Raw genomic sequence first — 21,667 nt, forward strand, 5'->3', positions numbered from 1 at the left:
CCTCCATTCACTTCAATTACCCAGGTTCTTTTAGAAATATAAATGAGTCGTTGCCAGCATTTCTGTGGACATCTCACTGCCTATGCACACATATACTAAACACACTTTTTACCTCTTTTTTGTCTCATGGCTGTTTTAGGAGTGTTAATTTTGCTTCAGTTGCTCTCATAGTTTTGTGTTCTCATTTTTGTGATTCCGTGTATATAACTACTAATTCTACCAGCCACTTGTCTAGAAGCCATTCCAAAAGAGAATGGTAACAATAGGGTGTTTAAAAAGTATTAAAGGATGTATTAAAGGAAAATAAGCATAAAACAAATTCAGAGAAATGATTCATCAGATAGTTAAACATTATTTGGAAAGATTACCCAACAGTGTCAACATGAGCTTTAATTCTGTAGGTGGCATTAGTAAGACATGGTCTTGGATAACTGTATTATTCATGTTGTAGAAATAAAGAAGCTGGAAATTCTCAGGTCAGGGAAACATCTAAGCAATTGAGGAATAAAAATACCTATAAACCACAAGTTACCAGTCACCTATGCTGACTTTACCTCTTTGTTTGAATAGAACAGCTGATTCTATTAAAGTGTACTCTCTATTTATATTTTAGTGCACTGACCTAAGTCTGCTAGAGGTAGTCGGTCATTTTTTTTTCTTTTTACAGTGGAAAGGTGGAGAGCTGTGTCGAGGACATTGTTCAGTAGGTCTATTCATCTCACTCTTGCCCCTGAGCTAAAATTTGAACACAAGTAATTTTATGAATCATTGATGCCAGTCGCATTAGATAAAGAGATTTTTTTTAACCAAATAAGCAGATACCCCATTTAGCTTTATCAGTGATTCAGAAAGCATCATCTTTGTAAGTTGGATTCATTAGCTCTTTCAGCCAAGCAAAATGTTTATATGACTTTATACATTCTTCTCTTGGGCAAGAATCAGAGAGGGGAAATAAAGTGGCATTAGCCACTAGAGAGACTGAATCTTTAAACAGCTGAATGATATTAGAATAACAACACCTCGGTATGTGTAGTTCATCCTAAAAAACCTATTCCTTGGTGATCACAAGCAGGGTTTTAATAAGCAGTCTTTCTCACCTGAATTTGACTCTTTACTAGGTTTTGGTTTAAGATGATCGGTATTAATCCTATGTAAATATCAACATGTAAACAGAATCTCACCTTATAGTTTATATTTTTGATGAAATAAAATTATATCAGCACTTCTCAGAAAACTGTTCTCTTCAAATCACAACAATGATATTGATTTCATTTTCTCTTTGGGATCTCACAAATTGAGTTAGTATTTGTCTTTATGGTTACATGTTGAGACTATACATAGCAAATGTTAGAGCAATTAAGCATGATACTGAGATGGAGAGAAATGTCCAATTGATTACTGAGCCCAAAGTGCTTTGGTTTATTTCCTTGAATTCAATAACTAAGTTGTTTAAGTTTCTGCTTAATTCTGCTTGTGTGGATGTGGCCACAGAGTCACAGATATAACACATTAGGCATCATTTGTATGCTCTGTAAGACCCACACAGATCTTTGGTGGCTAACATTTTTTTAATATTGAATGATATAAGAAACCTTTCAGAATAGAAGACACTTTAAGAAATCACCCAGGCCATGATTCTGACTACAAGACAGGTGACATATAAATTGTCACATATATTTTTAATGTAGTTATTGTGCTAGTGATATGCTTGTGTGGGAATCTCTTCATTAATCAGTACACAGGCCTTCAGAAAGACCCTAATTGATTTCTTCATTTGTACAACCATGTTCTTTTTCTCTTTAGTTTTCTCAGAGTTTTCTATAGCTATGAGTAGTTTGGTAGAGAATACTTATTGACCAGCTCTGTTAGAACCCAAATTTACCTGTATATCTAAGCTCTAAGAACTCAGAAAGGCCATCAGTTATATAACCTGACCAAAGCCACACCCTCTCTATAAAACCATATCCTTTCTACAAAATTGGGTGTCTTTCTTCCCACATACACTTGACGATAACTTTGTTATCAGGGTAAAACACTAGACTTTCCAACATATTCTCAAACGCATAATCTCCCAGCACACTCCTGCATGCAGTCACATGTTCCATCCATTCCTGGTGGCTGTCCCACCTAACACCAGCACCCCGACTTGCATTGTTTCATGGTGGCATATCATCCCTAGAATACTACAGCACATGCTTCCCATGCCAGTGTAGTGCACATTCTGTCCACTCCCCAAGGACCAACCTGGCAGTGACAGTTGTACACCCTCTCTACTGTAAAGGAACGTAGTGGGGAATATTAACACATCGTGGTGACCTAGCCAAAGGAAGAAATGAGGTTAAACCAATGGCAGAATACCTTTTTCTGGCTTTCTCAAGGTGGCGGGGTTGGGGGGGGGGGGTGGGCGGAGAGGGTAGATAGGCTAACTGCTCTTAAAGAAGGTGGGAGGTAGAAGTCATAGTAGATTGGTAGTCCTTCACTTTCAGGAAAACCTAGAGCATCTAGAAAGCCAGGATTTTGAAAAGATCATTTTCTTTGCGCTATCCTTATTAGTTTCTGTTCAAAATGGCCTTTGGTTTTCAAAAGGCCCCAATCTGTGTGTTATTCTTGAGCTGTATCTAGGCTACCTCAGTTTTCTTCATTCAGCAAGTATTTTTTTGAATGCCTACTGTTTGCCTGAGCTCCACATCTTTTGGTGAACTAGTCTTATTCAAGAGCTTTCAGCAACTCAGAGTCAAGACATTCTTTACGCTTTACGTAAAGCTTTTATGCTATGATTTAGGCTGTTTCTCTCATTTAATTCAATAAATATAAAGAAAATATGCTTTAAAAAGTGAGACCCAAGAAAAATGGTATTTTATATCTAAAATTCATTTTATTTTTCATTTTTTAAAAAACCTTCAGCATTTAGTTACAATCATAACATTTCCCTTCCCAAGCTCATGGTCATCCTAAGGAATTTGCATTCTTTTACAACTCTTCTTTATAAAAGCTTCTCAAGTTTGCTGTTTTTTCTCCCCAAGGCAATGTGGACTTCCTAGTGTGGATTTTTTGAGCCATTCCCTAATTTTGTCCTATATTCAAAACCGAATATTATCTTTAATGCTATGTCTGTAAACTCATCAGGAAACTCAGTGTAATGGAAGGACACTATTGGCTTAAAAATAAAGAGGGGTCTTAATTAGGCATAGTTATTACTACCCAAAAACAAACAAAATAAGTTTTCCTATTAGAGTTTACTGGTGTTCTCAAAATATGAATTTTTTAGGTCTAAAATTATTGAAATAGTCGTTCCATTTTGAATACATTTCTAGTAAAACATTTTCGTTAATTTAAGGTGTTAAAAACAGCTATCATCATTGGCCTTTAATTAGTAGATGGCAACACTAACAGTGAAGCTGTCTAGGAGTATGGATGTCCTTAAAGCCAGTGATATGTAGTAATGGTCCTCTCAGCACTGTCTACATTCGAAGACTGTCCTTTGGTTTGTGGCTGTAGCCAGTTTGCAGGGCCTGTCACTGTATGCCACAATTTCTCTCCACCTCATAACCTGCCCGACACCATTGCTCAGAGTCAGCTACTTCTTCCTGATGGGTATGCATCGGTTTGGTCCATCTGCTGCTCTTTCCCAGAGTTCCATGACACATGTTGAAGTTGGGCTCCTCTGTGCCCTTATATCATTTCTGTCACTCACCCTGCTTCCAGCATCTCATTACATTGAGCAGCTGCTTGGATCTCTTGCTGCATTTCATCGTTCTTGTGGGTCTAGACCATAGGAGTTCTGTACAGCAAGCAGAAATGTATCGCTATCAGCCTGTGTGTGGGGACTTCATTCTAGTTTATCCTCTTTTTCCTTTTGCTGAAAAATAGATGATGACAATGAACTTGCATAGAATGTTTGCAGAAGGCCCAGTTAAGGGCAAGGGTGTTGACACCTTTATCACTTGAATGGGGCCTGGCATTTGAGGACATCTGGATTTCAAAGTCTTGGCTACTCTACACAATCACTTGATTAATGAGCTTTTTGTGTATGTCTTTGTAAATGTGTACATTAGTGGACAATGTGATGACTAAATACTCAGATTCAACTATTCTTAAGTTATCTTTTCAACAGAAGACCATCATTGCTGGGTAGGATTCCCTGAGGTAGATGATCAGGCGATACCAATCTTCCTCAGATTCCCCTGCAGTAACTCAGCACTTGTCTTACATGTTTTTCTCCCTTCAAGCGAGTCTGCAAATCAAGAAACTTCTGGTTATTTTATTTAAGAACCTTTGATAATTGTGTCATTCCATTAGGTTAAAAGTGTCTTAGAAGATCTGTAGTGCAGTGCATAATAACTTCTTTCAGGTTGCTAATCCAAAATTTGATTTTTAAAAGGGTTTATTTAGAAAAATTCATGTCTGTATGTGTGTATCTTCCTGTCGATCCTTTAACTTTTAAATCAGGATCAGTAACTTATAGAACTGATGCAGAATTTATTCTGCTCTCCCACCAATATAAAATAACTTCATTTTCTCTTTATTGTTCTTTTTGACATTCCTTTATTTTACTCCATACTCATTCATAATTTCTCATTTAGTCTTTGCCTTCTGCTATGTTTGTATCTTAAATTTGTCAGTGACAGCCTCAGGCTTCTTTAGCCATGCCAGCAAAATACAGGATCAAAACCACTGCCAACTCTAGCTTAAAACAAAGTCCTAAATCAAAAGGAACAAAACCAATAAAAACATGTAACCATTCATTTCATCATTAGGAAAACACAAGCTCGTTCTATGTTAATAGATTTTCACCATTCAAAGTTTCTATAAATGGCTTTCTTAGAAAGTTTGCAAAACCCTGTATACACCTTTAGAAAACAATGGAGCATTATTTCATTAAATAATGCATAAATTCTAAATCATGTATGTTCTAAGACTCCTCCTACCTTAATTTTTGGATTCTTTTTTTTTTTTAATGTTTATTTATTTTTGAGACAGAGAGAGACAGAGCATGAATGAGGGGAGGGTCAGAGAGAGAGGGAGACACAGAATCTGAAACAGGCTCCAGGCTCTGAGCTGTCAGCACAGAGCCTGACGCGAGGCTCGAACTCACGGACCGTGAGATCATGACCTGAGCCGAAGCTGAGCCGAAGTCCAACGCTTAACTGACTGAGCCACCCAGGCGCCCCTTTTTTTTTTAAGGTTAAAATATTGTGTTTACAAAACGTGCTTTTCATAATGTTTACATAGAGACTGGGCTACAGGTTTAGCATTTTTACGGACAAAGTGTTGTGACATAGAAAACAGATTAATGTATGGCATTTTGGCCAGGTTTGGCTCTCCCATAAGAAAAAAATAGGGTAATTTATTCCAACATACTTTTCTAATACTCATATTTAAAATGACCACCAAGGATCCATATCAGGGCACAACCTGTTAGCTAAATTAACAATTGCCTTTCAGAATTGAAACCTAAAAATATTTGCTAATTGCTGTATTTTTTTTTGTATATTATTCCTTGAAAACAGATAAACTCCTGTTTATATTTTATTTTTACATTCACTTTATTTTAGTATTTTTAATGTTATTTTATTTTCATTCAGGTATAGTTAACATACAGTGTTATATTAGTTTCAGGTATAAAATACAGTGATCCAATACCTTCATACGTTACCCAGTGCTTATCATGACAAGTGCCCTCCTTAATCCCCATCACCTATTTCACGCATCCCCCCACCCAGCTCCCCTCTGGTGACCTTTAGTTTGTTCTCTATAATATAAAGTCTGTTTCTTGGTTTGTCTCTCCCCCTGACCTTTCTCTCTCTCTCTCCCTCTTTTTCCTTCCTTTGCTTGTTTCGTTTCTTAAACCTCAAATATGAGTGAAATCATATGGTATTTGTCTTTCTCTGACTTGCCTTGTGCAAAAGTGTTTTCGTTTGATGTAGTCCTGATAGTGTAGTTTTGCTTTTATTTCCTGTGCCTCAGGAGACATGTTTAGAAAAATGTTGCTATGTGGATGGAATTGGAAGGTATTATGCCGAGTGAAATAAATCAGTCATAGAAGGACAGATATCATATACTTGCACTCATATGTGGATCTTGAGAAACTTAAGAGAAGACCGTGGGAAAACGGAAGGAAAAAAAAATAGTTACAAACAGAGAGGGAAGGAAGCAAACCATAAGAGACTTTTAAATACAGAGAACAAACTGAGGGTGGATGGGGGGGGGGGTGGAGAGGGGAAATGGGTGATGGGCATTGAGGAGGGCACTTGTTGGGATTAGCACTGGGTGTTGTATGTAAGTGACGAACGACGGGAATCTACCCCAAAAACCTAGAGCACACTTTACACACTGTATGTTAGCCAATTTGACGATCAATCAATCAATCAATCAATAGAAATTTTGGACAAAAAAAAAATATTGCTATGGCCAATCTCAGAGACATTACTGCCAGGATGTTTATGGCTTCAAGTCTCACATTTAGGTCTTTAATCCATTTTGATTGCTAATCAAATTTTTGCTACACATATTTTTGTGTATGGTATAAGAAAGTGGCCAAGTTTCATTCTTTTGCATGTTGCTGTCCAGTTTTCCCAACACCATTTGTTGAAGAGACTGTTTTTTCCCCCCATTGGATATTCTTTCTTGCTTTGTTGAAGATTAGTTAATCATATAATTGTGGGTTCATTTCCAGGTTTTCTGTTCTATTCCATAGATCTGAGTGTCTCTTTTTGTGCCAGTACCATACTGTTTTGATTACTGTAGCTTTGTAATATAACTCAAGGCCTGGAATTGTGATACCTCTAGTTTTGTTTTTCTTTTTCAAAATTCCTTTGGCTGTTTGTGGTCTTTTGTGGTTCTATATAAATTATAGGATTTTTTGTTCTATCTCAGTGAGAAATGCTGTGTTGGTATTTTGATAGGGATTGCATAAAGCCTGTAGATTGCTTTGGGTAATATAGACATTTTAACAATATTTGTTCTTCCAATCCATGAGCATAGAATGTCTTTCTATTTCTTTGTGTCATCTTCAATTTCCTTTATCAATGTTTTATATTTTTCAGAATACAGGTCTTTCACCTCTTTGGTTCGGTTTATCCTTTGGTATCTATTATTTGGGGGGCAATTGCAAATGGGATTGTTTCCTGAATTTTTCCTTTTGCTTCATTATTAGTGTATAGAAGTGCAACAGATTTCTGTAGGTTGAATTTGTATCCTGTGATATTGCTGAATTCATATATCAGTTCTGGTAGTTTTACATGGAGTCTTTAAGGATTTCTATGCATAGTGTCATGTCATCTGCAAATAGTGAAAATTTTACTTCTTCCTTACCAGCGTGGATGCCTTTTCTTTCTTTTTTGTTGTCTGATACCTGTGGCTAGGACTTCTACTACGATGTTGAATAAAAGTGTTGAAAGTGGACATCCTTGTCTTTTTCCTGACCTTAGGAGGAAAGCTCTTAGTTATCCCCCCACTGTGGGTTTTTCATATATGGCCTTTATTATGTGGAGGTATGTTCCCTCTAAACCTACTTTGTTGAGGGTTTTTATCATGAATAGGTGTTGTACTTTGTCAAATGTATCTGCATCTATTGAAATAAGCATATGTTTTTTTTTCTTTCATTTTCTTATTGATGTGACATATCACATTGATTGATTTGCGAATATTGAACCACCCTTTCATTCCAGGAATAAATCTCACTTGGTTGTGGTGAATGATTTTTTTAATGTATTGTTGGATTCAGTTTGCTAGGACAGTATTTTGTTGAGTATTTTTGCATCCGTGTTCATCACAGATATTGGCCTGTAGTATGTTTTTTGTGTAATGTCTTTATCTACTTTTGGTATCAGGATGATAGTGACCTCATAGAATTTGGAAGTTTTTCTTCTATTTTTTGGAATAGTTTGAGTAGAAAAGGTATTAACTCTTCTTTAAATGTTTGGTAGAATTCACCTGTGAAGCCAGGTGGTCCTGGACTTTATTTGTTGGGAGTTTTTTATTGCTGATTCAATCTCTTGCCTGGTAATCGATGTATTCAGATTTTCTATTTAGTTTTGATAGGTTAAATGTTTCTAGATATTTATCCATTTTTTCTAGGTTGTCTAATTTGTTGGTGTACAGTTTTCATAATATTCTCTTACAATTTGTATTTCTGCAGTGTTAGTTGTTATTTCTCCTCTTTCATTAGAGATTTTGTTTGAGTCTATTCTCTTGCTCTCTCTCCCTCTTTGAGGAGTCTTGCCAGAGGTTTATCAATTTTGTTCATCTTTTCATAGAACCAGGTCCTGCTTTCATGGATCTGTTCCTTTTTTTTTTTTTTTTTTTTAGTTTCCATATGTTTTATTTCTTCTGTAATCTTTATTATTTCCTTCTTCCTACTGGTTTCAGGTTTTGTGTGTGTGTGTGTGTGTGTGTGTTGTTTTTGTTTTTGTTTTTGTTTTTATAGCTCCTATAGGTGTAATCTTAGGTTTTTCTTCCTTCTTGTGGTATAAACTTCCCTCTCAGAACCACTTTTTCTGCATCCCAAATGTTTTGAACAGTTTTGTTCTCATTTCTGTTTCTTTCCGTATACTTTTTGATTTCTTTGATTAATTTCCATATCATAATTAAACTATCAGTTTTTTTTAGCTTTGAATTCATTTTAATAATTCAAAGCTTAAACATCTAGCATGTACTATTCATAGATAATTACTTTATATGAAAGTTAACAGTATAAGAGGTAATGAGACTCACAATTTATATAATCAAAAATTTCATAGTCAATAAGATCTAATTTACATTATAATATAGTTGCATATGTATTAAGTGTAAAACTTTGTCTTTTTTTACATTTACCTATATTTCCCATTACCTAATAAAAATGGTACCATAAGCAGCGTAATTTAAAGTTATCTTCAAGTTTTAAAGTATTTTATTACTTTCTCTGTCTCCCTTACCTTTTCAGATTGTAACTTTATTATTTTTTTTAATGATATAAAAAATATTAGCAAGGATCTGATTCGAATCCAGAGTTTATACTCTTGTTTGTAGTTCTTTTATCTAACTTACTTAAAACATGTTGCATAACTTCTCTGTGGCTCAATATTTCCCAGGTCACATAATTTAAATACTGAAATCAATAATACAGAGTTGTAAGGTTTTTATCAACCCTACTTTAATACAATAGATTTTTATGAAGTCTCATATTTTAAAGTGTCCACAATTACACATTATAAAATAGTATAAATATAGATGTTATAAACTATTCAAAACAATTATAAAAAGACATTCAGGAATAAAGTTGAATTCAAGAATAAATTGCTGCAGTTTTATGGAATATTATTACAATGGGAAAATATGGTCCACTAAACTACATGTTCAAAATGTTATCATAGCACTGATGGACTGTAAAATTAGTACTTTAAACACATCCCAGCAAGAATTATTATGGGGCTGTATTTCATGTTTTTAAGGTATCTACTATCTACAATTACTTTAAATATCTAAACTTATTTTACCTCATACATTTCTATGCAGAAACTATAATTATTTATATTTTATTAGCTATAAATTTATATAATTCTGAAATTATTTATTAGAATAAAATACTTTAATGAAATACTATTTCCTTTGCTGAGTTTGTATTATTTTATGTCTCGATTATTTAGTGATTCTTCTTGTAAATCAATGAAATGGCTTTTTGGGTTTTTTTTGGTATGGACTTCTGCTCAAATCCCTTTGATTTGTTCAGGAGGCATTAAGTCTAAGGCAGTCAAATAAATAAATCTGAGTTCTGTGCATTTTTACTATTTTACCTGGTTACAGGTCATTCCATTTCAGACCATGTTAAGTGGAGATATTATAAGAAGAAGCAGAGAAGGTATTACTGAATGAAAGAGCTTAATGGAAGAGATTATGTAGAAGTAAAGGATTTTTTTTTTTGCATCTTGAATAGTGGTATTTTCGTTATTCAATTCAAGTAGTCAATGAATACTCTGTAGGTACCTCCAGTGTAAGATGTACTAAGTAAGCACTTAGCCACATTTCTTGCCCTGGTGAATGAGTCTATAAAAGACAAAGACAATTCTGAGTGATAACATACCTTCTTTGTTTCTGGCTGGTATTTAGATAATTATAAAAGAAAGAATAATATGTTCACTAAAAAACAAATATAAGGACACAGCTAGAGTCATATGTGAGCAATACAGAAAATTTCAGATGCATGTAACACATGTAATTCCTAACAAAGAGACCACTGTTTGGATCCAGTTTTGTTTTTTAGAAAAACATTATTGAGCACCGTTTGTGTGCTGGATTTGATAGACTAGGCTGAGGCTAAAAAGGCTTACATTTTTCCTTATGGAGTTATCAGTCTTATCCTCTTTAATGAAATTATACCTGGGTACATTTCCCCAGTGAATGGCTATTTTTGCATTAAAATTTTATTCTGTGTTAAAGACAATTGCTTCCAGGATACATGTGAATTAGTCTGTCAGTTTTCTTCCTTTCTTTCCATATATATATATGTGTGTGTGTGTGTGTGTGTGTGTGTGTGTGTGTGTGTGTGTGTATATATATATATATATATATATATATATATATATATATATGTAATGGTATAACATTTTTCTCCTGGCCAGTGTTGTTTAGCAGAATTTTCCCACCCATTATATTAAAATAAGCATTGTAGTTGATACAGAAAGACTGATTTAATTGTTGGGATTGCAGTGATTTGTTTTATGGTGCTAAAATGAATGTCCCTGCTAGAGCCATATTATTCTTAATCACTTATATGTGGGTACTATAGCACCCAAAGGAAACAATTTGCAATATGCAAGTACCTTTGGATGTTTGGTTTGATCTCTTTAGATTAGATGAGAAGATTTAAAAACTACACTTGGGTTTGTGTATTCCTAAACTATTCAATTGTGTTTTCTTTAAAAAGAAACCTACATCGTACTATCAGTGCAAGTCTGCAGTGTTTTGATGTAATTGCATTATTCCTATATATCATGTCTCCAACCTTTTTTCATATATCTGTGATCAAGTGCATCTATGAAAACTGAACTTGATATGCCTATGGTATATTCTAGTTCCTTTAATACTCCCAGGTCATCATCTTAGAACTTTCTTTGTCTCCTCAGTTTTGCTTATACCCTGCATTCAGTCTATCAGTCTATCAGCAAATCCAACGGACTCCCCTTTCAAAATACACACATTTTTTTCCCACTTGACAGCTGCTCACTAACTCTACTCCCACCACCCTGGTCCAAGATAGTATTATCTTTTGGCCATATTATTGATATGACTTCTTATCCAGTCTGCTTGCTTTAACATTACTTGATTATAGTTTATTCACAACATAGTAGTCAGGGTGACACTTTCAACATATATCAGATTGTATGATGTTTCCACTCTGTATTTTCTAGTGACTGCCAAAGCCATTTTATTATTTTCTTTTTTACTTTTTATTTTTATCCCAGTATAGTTAACATACAGAGTGTTACATTAGTTTCAACATAGTGTGCCAAAGCCCTTTTAGAATTGAACGTCCCTCCATGATGAGAACTTCCACCAGCCATGCCTTCCTTTACCATCTGGCCTCCTCTCATGTTATATACCTCAGGAACACTATTCCTGAAATGTATCAAGCAGGTTCCTGCCTTAGGGCCTTTTCAGTTGCTGTTCCCTGCCTGTTATGTCTTGATACACATTCCATGTTGCTTGCTGCCTCCTCTTTTTATGTCTCTGATTAAATGATATCCTCTCAGACTTTGATGACCCTGCTTTAAATTGTGCCTTCAAATCCAGCCAATTCCATTCTTCTTCTCTGCTTTGCTTTTCCCCTAGTACTTTATATTATGTGAAATATTTATTTTACTTTTTTGTTTAATGTCTCTCTCTTCCTTTACTAGAACGTAAGTTTCTTCAGGGCAGAGATTTTTGTTTTGTCCCCTGCTGTATCTGCAGTATCTAAACCAGTGTTTGGTAATAATAGGAATAATAAATATTAAATTGATGGAGGAAGGAAGTATGGTGGATACCAACCATGCCCTGTCCTACCAGCCAATAAAATGATGACAATACTTTCAAAGTTATGATCCCTCCATTTTTATCTTCATGGGTTTTTATGCAGATGCTCTGTGCCCCTCCCCCCATAATTTAGGAGCTAAAAATATAGAAATTGCAAATGTAAAAAGTAACTCACATAAGATCCTCTTCCTTGTTTGGATGGCACATGTGCTTTGATGTCACACATATTATGTTTGAATCTCAGCCCAGCCTTTGATGGGCTGTGTAATCCAACCCTTTATGTAAAACCTCTCTGAGTCGTATGTACATTAGAGATGATAGTATCTCAATACTTAACTTTTTATTTTTTACCTTCAAAAGTACAGTTTGATATGCTTTATCCTAACAATAATAACAATAATAAAGCATGGTAATGTTCACTAGAGAGATTGTTAGTTAAATGCCTGGTATAATGTCTATCTCATGAGAGCTGCTTAGTGAAATTATACTATTTCTGGCCATTCTTTCCTATGAGTAGATGATATAAGCACCAAGGCTCACAATTAAAAGAGACCGTAAATCTAAAGGGACCTGTTTTTTTTTTTTTAATTTTAGAATCAGTGCTTCTATTTCCTAAGCCATTTATTTCAGACAAGTGGGTAAACATTTATAATTGTTAAGGTCATGTATAGAATTCAGCCAACTTATATACATAAACATAAAAGCTGCCCAAGTACAGAAATATTCATTTTTTGCTTTACAATAGAAGTTCTTACTTTTTAAAAAGGGTTTTATTAAAGAAAGAGTATACTTTTGACTTTTGGTGAATTTTCAAGGTAGATTATGTTAAGGTTAATTCACTATTTTTTCCCTCCATGGTACCATATGCTAGACACTCAATAGATTAATAAATTATTTATGAGGTTTTTTCCATAAGTTAATTTTGTTTGAACACTTAAAATTTTGAGTTCAAAGACATACTTTGTTTGTAATTAAACATAAATGTATTAATGATTCAGCCTTCCCTCATCTAAACCAATCTTTTTATGTTTTCAAGTATTTTGAAAAATTTGCTCAGTTTTGGGGTGCTTGGATGGCTCAGTCGGTTAAGCGTCCGACTTTGGTTCAGGCCATGATCTCACAATCTGTGAGTTCGAGCCCCATGTCAGGCTTTGTGCTGACAGCTCGGAGCCTAGAACCTGATTTGGATTCTGAGTCTCCCTCTCTCTCTCTCTCTGCCCCTCCCCTGCTCATGCCTCTGTCTCTGTCTTTCGCTCAAAAGTAAATAAACATAATTTTTTTAAATTTGCTCAGTTTGGGCTCTTAATTATTCTTGTTGAGAGTAAAAGCATATAGACTGATTGTTTTCCACAAAAGTAAAATATATATTTACAAAGAAGCATATATGTGCAAAATTATTACATACTTATCAAGCAAAATGTCTCAAGAACTATTACATAAAATATCCCTCTTGGAGACTGTAACCTCCTGATAGAAGTTAACAGATCAAGTGTGAGAGACCTATTTGTCTTTTTGTTAAATAATTTATTACAGGATCATTGATTTCTTTAACATCACTACATGTGGTTATTTAGAGTGTGTCTATCTAGCAAAACACAGATGGCAAATGTTAAGGAGAGAATTTTGGATTTTAGGAAGTTTGAGTAATAGACAAAAATCCCATTGCCATTATGTATTTTCAAATTTAAAAAGCAAAAAAAGAAAAAGAAAAAATGCTGCTCCAAAATGTCATTTGTTTATAATTTGAACTAGGGAATATCTTCAGTTGGGAAAATAACTTGTGGTGGTATCTATTTTGAGTATGTTTTTATTCTATACCTATCTTGCTTTACTCAGAAGTCTAGTATTCTAATCAAATATTGTACCACATTATACAAAGTTAAGGTGAATAAAATGTAAAGATATTCCTGAACAGTAGATAAATAACCTCTGAAAAGATTAATGATCTTTAATGACAGACAAGGCAGCTTACTTTAAAGAGACTGCTATGACTTTTTAAAGATATTTTTGTCAGTGTAGAAACAGTGTGAGTATATGAGATTGTGTATTTTAAATCTTTCTTCAAGAAATAGCTCTTCTTGGGGCGCCTGGGTGGCTCAGTCGGTTAAGCCTCCAACTTCAGCTCAGGTCACGATCTCACGGTCCGTGAGTTCGAGCCCCGCGTCGGGCTCTGGGCTGATGGCTCAGAGCCTGGAGCCTGCTTCCGATTCTGTGTCTCCCTCTCTCTCTGCCCTTCCCCCATTCATGCTCTGTCTCTCTCTGTCTCAAAAATAAATAAACGTTAAAAAATTTTTTTTAAAAAGAAATAGCTCTTCATAATTTTGCACGTAAACAGAGCAGGGTAAGATGGAATTTAATAATGTCATTTAGGGGCGCCTGGGTGGCTCAGTTAAGCATCCGACTTCAGCTCAGGTCATGTTCTCACAGTCCATGAGTTCGAGCCCCACGTCGGGCTCTGTGCTGACAGCTCAGAGCCTGAAGCCTGCTTTGGATCCTGTGTCTCCCTTTCTCTCTGCCCCTCCCCTGCTCATGCTCTGTCTCTCTCTGTCTCAAAAATAAATAAAAACATTTTAAAAATTTTTAATAATATCATTTAAATAAACAGCTAATAAAAATGAAATGTGGTGTTTACTTGTTATGGAGGATAAAACAAACAAAAAAACAAGACAAAAAGATGGGTTTTGGATGAAGGTCTGAATCTGTCCCAAAGTTGGTATCCTTAGAGTCTATACTAGAATTTTCTAACATGATCAGGGTTGTGAGTTATTGGAGAATTTTCTCATCAGTGTTATTTAAGTTATACCTCATTTCTCATCATGTTGTGTTGTGTAATCTGTTGATACAAATGCTAGAGATAATTTTTAAAGATGTTTATGGTGGTCTGCCCTGCTGAACTTCCAAGTCAGTATCTCCATGTTAAATCAAAATTATTCTCTATGAAAGATTCTTACTATTATCTTAATCTCATTTATCATTATATAGATATGAATTTTATATGTGTGGACTGTTGATTACTCAGTAAATCAACCCGAACAACCTGAATGGTGTATTTGATGAATGTTCATCATTTGAATTCAACAGATAAAGGCAAAGCAATATTTCCTACTCAAAAATGTACCCATTCTAAGTTACATTTTATAATAATGTGTTAATTTAAGATAATTTACTTTATAATACATGCTAGAATAAAAGTGACAGTAATATGTTCTGAAATATATGGTTCATAAATTATTGTACTCACATTGGTTAAACAAAGAATAATTTTACTGGTTTGTAAAATTTGGTCAAGATATTACAGCAAGTACTTTTACATTACTTTCCTAAGCTGAATTTAGCACAGAATATCCCAGAGCTGAACTGATTATAGAGTGCCAATATGAGGAATCACTTTAATAAAAAGCATTTGCTATGAGAACTCACTTAAGAACTTCTGGTCTGATAGGATATTTTTACTTTTCCAAATTAAGCTTTGAAAAATGTAGTAACGAATCACAGAAATGACTCTTGGTCCTAGAAGTCTTACCAGTGCAATCTGTCAAATGCATGGGGACATCAGAAGAGTTATAGGAATTTATAACATTTTGTGAGAAGGAGTGTGTGTGTGTGTGTGTGTGTGTGTGTGTGTGTGTGTGTGGTGTGTGTTGAAAAAAGGAGGTATATGTAAGTAATTTTCCTCTAAGTTTTCCAAGTTGTGACAAAACATTGTAAATTTATATCCAAACTGACTGCAGCTCTGTCTTTTCGCTGCAGTGGTCTTGCATCTCAGAAGGCAACAGTGGTCACATGTATATAAGCACATATGTTACATTGAATGCTGCCTTTGGATGCCATAGACAAACTGACTTATCAAGAGAGTCTATCATTATTCCACAGTTTTTGAAATTAAAAATATCTCTTCATTTATGTTATTTGTCCTATAAACTTGTTACACTAGTTCCCTAACTTACTATTGATTAGAGAGGCTATAGAACTCTTGAATTATGTATGAGTGCAATTGTATTCTGTGATATGTTTTGAAAATTGTCCTCTCTCTTCCCATTTCACTGGACCTCATCTGCCCTTTCAGTTCTCATTTATTAATTCTGGAAGCTATGGATTGGATAATGATAGACTTTGTAATGAAAGCACAGCCACTATTTTTGTAGCCGTTGAAGATGAGAATTAGCTAGAAAGTATGGAGTTTCAATGACAGGAGATGCTGCTACCTATTTGGGGGAATGGTTCAAAATGGGACAAGTAGACGTACTTAATGCTTAGAAAAAAGTGACATGACATTCTTAGAGTTAAAATATCTATACAGTGGTAGGTGATAAAAAAAACTGCTTTCACTTCAGCCTTACTGAGACAACACTGGTATGAGAAACTTTGAAATATGACTAAGAGTTGTGTGAACATGGAGATAAGGAGAAAAGACTTCAGAAAATCAGATTGGGCTCAATAAATATGGAGGCAGAATACTATTTTTGTGTACTCTTACTGTGTTCAGTTTCAGTCTTTCTCAAAAATCACATCACACTTCAATTAATTTTGGTAGGGTTTTTTGTTTGCTTGCTTTTTATTTTTGCTTTGTGCAAAACAAAGATTTAAAATGGTTTTGGAGTATAGAGAACATGCTCTTAAGTTTATGTTACATTCTTGGTCCCAGGGAGCATTTACAAACCTACCAGTTGAATTATTCAGAAAAGTGTAGTTACAAATAAACTTATCCAAGAATATACTGAATTCTATTTTTTGCTAAATTCAAACTGTATACTTTTTATATAGGAATGGAATAAGTTATTAAAAATAAAATATCAAGCTAAACCACAATAGAAACCATTGGGGGAGAAAAACCTACTCATGACTGCACAGGGTTTTAACCTCTCTCTCCCTCTCTCTCTCCCTCTCTCTCTCTCTCTCCCTCTCTCTCTCTCTCTCTGTGTATATATATATATATATATATATATATATATATATATATATATATTCTTCATATTGAAGAACAGAGCATTAACACTTTGACAATTACTTTTGACCATAAAGACACATGCTTCTTTTGGCTGATATTATGTAAAATTAATTGGAGGGGTTAATTGGACTCATTATAGTTCCAGGGTCTGGGGAAGGCTGGATTTCCTTCTTGTCAAAAAACAAAACAAAACAAAAATTTTCCAGATATTTAAAAATTCTATCTCATTGTCTCCTTTTCAAGTCTCATTATTTTATTTAAGTCTTATTATTTTCTACAGTGGAGGAAACAGATACTCCTTGAGAATGCTTAGTATCTTTGTTTCATTCAAGTGTATAAACTTGAATGCTAGTAGACTATGGTTTTTTAAAGATATAATTAATATACAGCATACAGCACTATATAAGTTTATATATAACAAATGAATTTGGTTTGCATATATTGTGAAATGATTACCATAGTAGGTTTAGTTAACACTTAACATCTAATATAGATATAAAAAAAGAAATGTCTAAAAAAGTTTTTTTCTTCTGGTAAGAACTCTTGGGATGGACTTAACAACTTTCACATATACCATCTAACAGTGTTAACTGTAGTCACCACGTTGTACATGACATCCTTAGGACTTATTTACCTTATAACTGCAAGTCTGTACCTTTTTTTTTTTTTTAAGTTTATTTATTTTGAGAGAGAGAGTGCCAGCAGAGGAGGGACAGAGAGAGAGGAAGTGAATCCCAGGCAGGCTCTGCACTGTCAGCACAGAGCCTAACACAGGGCTCGATCCCATGAACTGGAAGATCATGACCTGAACTGAAATCAAGAGTTGGACACTTAACTGACTGAGCCACTCAGGCGCCCTGCAAGTTTGTACCCTTTGAACATCTCCCTCCAATTCCCCCTTCTCCTATCCCAGTACTGCCTATGGTAACCAGAAATCTGATCTCTTTTTCTATGAGTTGTTTGTCTGGTTGGGAGATTCCGCATATAAGTAAAAGCATACAGTATTTGTCTTCCTCTGTGTGACTTCACGTAGCATAATGCCCTCAAGTTTGACCCACATTATAGAGGAGACTGCAGTTTAATCCTCAAGCAATTGATGTGAATCTTTGAACCAGTTTCTTAAAATCTTTTTTCTTCCATGTCATCAACTCTTAACTGGAAGTGGTACCACACCTATCTGATTCACACAAATCTTAATACTAAAATACTCAATGGTATTCACAATGTTGTGCTGTTTCTAGCTTCTACAAGTCAGTTGGGGATACCAGAACAGTTATTCAATTGCTTTAATGTGGCTGGACTGAATTCTTCCATATAAGCAAATATTCTACATAACCACCTATAGTTTCTCTATACTCTAAAACTTTTTTTTTTCAAAATTTTTTTTTACATTTATTTATTTTTGAGACAGAGAGGGACAGAGCATGAATGGGGGAGGGTCAGAGAGAGAGGGAGACACAGAATCTGAAACAGGCTCCAGGCTCTGAGCTGTCAGCACAGAGCCTGATGCGGGGCTCAAACTCACAGACCGTGAGATCATGACCTGAGCCGAAGTTGGTCGCCCAACCAACTGAGCCACCCAGGCGCCCCTATACTCTAAAACTTAACGTAAGCCATTTTTAATGAAAATCTTTATAAGTATACATCCCTTAATTTTTTACAAAAAATAGTAAATATTTTACTTCTTTAGATCTAGAGTCATTTTAGGAATGACATGGTCATATTTTGTAACCCAATGATATCCTCACAAACTTTTTTAAAAATGTAAACCTATTTTCACTTATACTAAATGATCCCAATGCTAGAGTTTTTTTGTTTTTAAATATTTGTTAATCATCTATTGCCAAGTCATAGAAATTTAACAGGGCTAAGATTAATAGTATTTCTTCTCCCAATTAACATTTTATGCTTTGAAACTAAGAGCAGTTTTTATAGAGCAAAGTACAAAGATGATTTGAATAATTTAGTTTTGTAATCTTAAGAAACACTAGTGATTAAAGAGCTGAGTAATTGATGTCATTCAACAGGTGACTTCTGGGTAAGTGAGCTTTACAACAATTCTTGAAAGCATTACTGAGGAGAAAGTTGGTAATTTCCAGCTCTTAATTTGAGTAAAATATTCCAGGGTAAACGAGGCAACTCTAAAATCTTCTATGGGCTTGATTTTAAAAGCCAAAATAATGGAAAATATTCTCCTGAATGTTAATACATGAAACTAGTGAAATAAAAATGAAATTACTAAGAAGCAAGCTGTTAATTGCATAGGAAATGCCAAACAGCTTAGTTGATAGACACCTTTTTCTATAAACTACCAAAAGCATGAAAATGATCCTAATTTGTATATTTGCCGAAGATAATAACTATTCCTAAGAGTTATTTTTGTTAATGGCAGTGTGGAAAAAGACAATGAAACCATGGGGCACCCAGTTTTGTGAAATCAGTATAATAATTAATTACAACCTTGGCCCAGTAATTAAGTAGTCAGTCACCTTGCCAGAGTAAGTTCAAAGACACTTAGGTGGTTCATTTAAGTTTATTATTTCAAAATATTGAATTAGGCACTGTGGGCTGGAAAGGAACATAGATTAGCGAATTAAACAGATACCTCAGCCAAATAAAGTTCCAGCCCTGGCACAGCTTCTGACTTTGCTGGATGACTTGAGCAAGTCACTTAACCTCCCTGTCCTTCAAGTCTCTGGCAGCCAAGTGCCCGATACCTCTGAGATATGTAAAAAGAAGAAGTTAAATTAAATAGAACTATACCTCTTGGCAAAAAGTAAATGAGCAGAATTGCTAATGAGCTAATATACCCCAAAAAGCTAAAATTTTAATTGTGCAACTTTTGATCATTAAGTAGTCTTTAGGCACAGTTCACTAAAAGATTTCAGTGTATGATACTGTGCTAACATTTTAGTAAAGATCAACTTGCATCTATAAATTCAGTTCATTTCCTAGTCTGAGTTTCACAGTAGACAAGGTAGATGCCTGAGTAAGGTTAATTGTCAAGTGGTTTCATCTCAGCAAACTTCTTAATCCAAAATCTATAACTACTGGAAAGTTCAAGCTTGAATAATAACTAGGATATTTCTCTGAACTCAGTTCTCTTGAAAAGAAATTACAAGTTTAAACATTGGCTAGATATGCCCAGTTTATCTTACTAGATCTATACAAATTACTCTGGCATCTAAAATACCATGGCGTCACACAGAGTGGTCATTCTGCTGATTCTGAGCTATGCAAGATCCGTAAGTGCCCTTTCTTTTTTTTTAAGGGATTTTGTGGGTTTTTAAGTTTATTTATTTATGACAAAGAGAGAGATAGAGACAGAGAGAGAGACAGAGAGACAGCATGAGGGAGCAGGGTGGGGCAAAGAGGGAAAGAGAGAATCCCAAGCAGGCTCCATGCTGTCAGCACAGATCCTGATGCAGAGCTTGAACCCATGAACCGTAAGATTGTGACCTGAGCCTAAACTAAGAGTTGGACACTTAACTGACTGAGCCACCCAGGTGCCCCCATAAGTGCCTTTTCAGTTAGCACAGTTACTTTCAAACTGCTGCCAGACGTGATCATCACCAGCATACTTGGCATTTATCTGATGTTTCAAAATGTACATAATATTTTATACACCTCATCTATGTATTCATATGTGCATGCATGTATAGGAATTTATTCAGTGCCAGGTGTTGAAGGTAGAAAACTGTCAAGTCCTGCCTGAGCAGATTTATGAACATCCTGTGATAATGCTTTAGGAAGACTGCAGTACAACCAAAGAGTTGTGAATAGCACTTAAGAAAGGCTAAAGGAAAGAGATAACTTTGGAGCAGAATATTGAAGGTTTCCAGACAGAAGAGGGGGAGTTTTCAGACAGAAGAAATGGTAAGAAGAAAGCCAAAACATTATCAAAGATCCAGGATTAGTTGAGGAAAAGTGAGACACTTGGTGTAGTTATAGAATAGGTTATGTGGGACTCCTGGGGGAAAAGAAGTGTGAAGAGTCAAAGCTAGAAAAATAAAGTAGGAAGATCTTTCAAGAACAAAGAATATTGGGCTTGGCTTCTAGACAGTGGGGGAAAGGCATGGTTAGCCCTATTCTATAGAGATGATTTTACAACAGTGAGGGGTGGAGAGTGGGAGTGAGTGGGATGTGACCTTGGAGCAGGAGTGGTTAGGAACTTCTATGAGCCTGAATCAGAGAAGTGGCCATTAGCCTAAAGAGGAATAAATGGATCTGAGAAAGATGTAGATGAGTGAAGAAGAACTGGTGATCAGCTATATGAAGAACTGAAAGAAAAGGAAGTGTCAAGGCTTTTGGTTTGGGCAACTGAGCAGATTATGTCATCACTATCCAAGGTGAGTGATAGAAGACAAGCAGCAGGTTTCTCAGGGAAGATACTTGAGGTCCATCTTGGCACCCTACTAGGTCTGAAATGCCAGGGTAACTGGAGATGTTACAAATCAGATAGAAATATGAACTTGGAGCCCAGAAAGGTTTAAGGTTAGTGATAGAGATTTGGCAGTCTTCATTATATGGTCAAAGCCAGAGGAATAAATGAGATTGCCAAGGGCAAGCAAACAGACGAAGAGGCTAAGGATATACCGTAGGAGACATCATGTAGATGATAATGGAAAATTAAATGACTTGTGGAGGACAATATGAGGACAAAGGAGAACACAGAGTCTAGAAGTAACCCAAGGTTTTGAGCTGGGAGACCAGTAAAATTGTGGT

The 21,667-nt window shown here is 35.1% G+C and overlaps 1 protein-coding gene across 18 annotated transcripts in view; it reads left to right on the forward strand.

The window, feature by feature from the left end:
- Positions 1-21,667, forward strand: part of CAMK2D (calcium/calmodulin dependent protein kinase II delta) — a 310,654-nt gene that overhangs the window by 272,293 nt on the left and 16,694 nt on the right. The window lies entirely within an intron of this gene.

The sequence above is a fragment of the Acinonyx jubatus genome, chromosome B1 (genome assembly GCF_027475565.1).
Source record: "Acinonyx jubatus isolate Ajub_Pintada_27869175 chromosome B1, VMU_Ajub_asm_v1.0, whole genome shotgun sequence".
Classification (NCBI taxonomy): Eukaryota; Metazoa; Chordata; class Mammalia; order Carnivora; family Felidae; genus Acinonyx; species Acinonyx jubatus.